Source organism: Argentina anserina, unplaced genomic scaffold (assembly GCF_933775445.1).
Source record: "Argentina anserina unplaced genomic scaffold, drPotAnse1.1, whole genome shotgun sequence".
Lineage (NCBI taxonomy): Eukaryota > Viridiplantae > Streptophyta > Magnoliopsida > Rosales > Rosaceae > Argentina > Argentina anserina.
In genome coordinates, this window is record NW_026089471.1 from 88,815 (window position 1) to 91,758 (window position 2,944).

General features: G+C 44.5%; 1 non-coding gene across 1 annotated transcript; it reads right to left on the bottom strand.

The window, feature by feature from the left end:
• Window positions 1-363: 363 nt before the first annotated feature.
• On the bottom strand, window positions 364-470 carry LOC126804730 (small nucleolar RNA R71). The gene has a single exon (XR_007673609.1). It is a non-coding gene; the product is annotated as a small nucleolar RNA R71 (small nucleolar RNA).
• Between the last annotated feature and the right edge of the window lie 2,474 nt (window positions 471-2,944).

Consider the following 2,944-nt stretch of genomic DNA (forward strand, 5'->3'; position numbering starts at 1 on the left):
GCTCCAATGGCACTTAAGAATGCATTCATTCCTACCACCCCGGAATCACCTTCATGCATTGCTTTCACTCCACCTGATGAAGCTAACTTCTCCATTCCTGTTCAATTGCTTGGGCAGCTGCCTAAGTACTCTGGTTCATCAATGGAAGACCCTAATGTTCACCTTAGGGAGTTCTTGGACATTTGCAAGCTCCAATCGATTCATCACCTTTCTCAAGAAGGCTTGAGGTTGCTCTTGTTCCCATTTACCCTTAAAGATGATGCTAAACGTTGGTTGTATTCTTTGCCTGCAGGAATCATCACTACATGGGACGAAATGACTAGGAGGTTCTTGAAGCAATTCTTCCCTGCTCAACTCACAAAAAGACTTAGGAGGGAGATTCAGAACTTCACTCAAAAGGATGGTGATTCACTCTATGAGGCTTGGGAGGAATTTCAGGAACTACAAAGGAAGTGCCCTCACCATGGTATTTCGTTGGATGACTTGGTGCAATTCTTCTATGAAGGACTCGACACCACCAATAAGAGCATGGTGGACTCGGCATGTGGCTGCACATTCATGAACAAAACCGGTCAAGAAGCTTACACCTTGATCGATGACTTGGCTGACAACAATCGCCAATTTAGTTCCAAGGAGAAGAGAGGAAGCAAGAGCCGTGGGGTGTATGATGTTGATGCAAGGAATCAGATGGCTACTTTAGAAAGGAAGCTTGACGTGCTAGTCAAGGCATTCAATGGTTCGAGCATCAACCCTCAAGCATGCGGCATTTGTTATTTCAAAGACCACACGACTGACAATTGTCCAAATGGTGCAATGACTGAAGAAGAGTTGAACTTTATGGGGCAACAAAGGCCTAGGTACGATCCATACTCGAACACATACAATCCTGGACTTAGAGACCATCCAAATTTTCGTTGGAGCAACAATGCTCAACCATCCAATGCTCAAGGTCAAGGACCTCGTCCTTCAGGTTTGTTTGTGAGGCCTCAGGTACCTCAAGGTTCTGCTCCCTTTAACTCTATTGTTCATGGTTCGAATAATGCATCTTCACCTAATTATGATGAACTTTTGAAGTCTCTTGCTCAAGGGCAACAAAATCTAAACTCTGCTACTCAAGCTTTAGTTACAGGTCAACAAGCTCATTCTAAGGATATAACCGAGCTTAAGAAGCAGATGGGACAAGTGATCGATTTCATGGGCAAGATCCATGAAGGAGGGAAGTTGCCGAGCCAAACTGAGCCTAATCCGAACGTGAAGGCCATGGTGACACGAAGTGGGAGGACCTTGGATGCTCCATTGCAGCAACACAAGAAGGCCGTGCCTTCTAAGAGACAAGAGGCCGAGAATTACAATGTCAAAGACTTAGAGAAGGACCCTGCCTCCTCTAAAGCCAATAATGCCGTGCCTCTAGCAAAAGAAGATCATGCCGTGCATGACAAAGGTAAGGATCCTAACTCTAGTGGTTTGGTTTCAGCTAATGATCTTCCTCGTGTTCCCTTCCCTAGTAGATTTGCAAAGCAAAAGAAGGATGACTCTGATCAAGCCATGCTCGACATTTTCAAGAAAGTGGAAGTGAACATGCCTCTTATTGAATGCATACAACAAAATCCTAAGTATGCTAAGTTTTTGAAAGAATTGTGCACCAATAAGAGGATGACTCGAGAGAAGGAGGTTGTCACAATGAGTGAGACGGTTTCTGCCGTGCTCCAAAGGAAGCTACCACCAAAACTTAAGGATCCAGGGAGTTTTTCTATCCCTTGTACAATCGGAAACATGACATTTGAAAAGATAATGTTAGACTTAGGTGCATCTATTAATGTAATGCCGCACTATATCTATGAGAACCTAGGTCTAGGTGATTTGAAACGTGATAATGTTGTGATTCGATTGGCTGATTGTTCCAACAAAGTCCCTTTGGGCTATGTTGAAGATGTTCTTGTGCAGGTTTCGAGCTTGATCTTTCCTGCCGACTTCTATGTCATTGACATGGAGCCAACAGAGGCAGATGACAAGGAGGTGCCTATCTTGTTAGGCCGCCCCTTCATGAGGACTGCACGAACGAAAATAGATGTGTTTAGTGGATCGCTCACCTTTGAGTTCGATGGTGAAGTGATTAGCTTCAACATCTTTGAAGCTATGAGGTATCCTCTTTCGGAGTTAAGTGATTGTTTTTCAGTTGATATACTTGATTCCCTTGCAGATAACTATCTAGATACCTTGACAAATGACGAGTTGGCACTCACCATTGCCCAAGGGGCCGGATTAACAAGTGATAGTTCTAACATTTCGGTGTTAGAAGCAAAAGATGCCGTGCCATCCTTCATTCATGAGACCGTGACCTCCCTTGAGGTTGCACGTGAGGTAAGTTTTGTCTCTCCTAGTCCAATTCTCTTAACTACTAACAAGAATCTTCCTTCTGTGGTGCAAGCTCCGAAGCTTGATCTCAAGGTTCTTCCGGACCACTTGAAGTATGCGTTTCTAGGAGAAGAGGATACATTGCCCGTGATCATTTCATCTGCACTAAATGAGGAGCAAGAAGAGAGATTGATTGAAGTGTTGAAGAGACACAAGACGGCAATAGGATGGACCTTAGCCGACATCAAGGGGATAAGTCCTACCATGTGTGTGCATCGAATATTGCTAGAAGATGGTGCCAAACCAACCAAGGAAGGTCAGAGACGCCTTCACCCACCAATGATGCAAGTTGTAAAGGATGAAATCACCAAGTTGCACGATTGTGGCGTGATCTACCCCATCTCGGATAGTAGGTGGATCTCTCCTATTCAAGTTGTGCCAAAGAAGTCAGGCATCACGGTGGTGAAGAACAAGGACAACGAGTTGGTGCCTCAAAGGACGGTGACCGGACATAGAGTATGTATTGACTATAGGAAGCTCAATGCGACAACAAGGAAGGACCACATGCCATTGCCATTCATTGATCAAA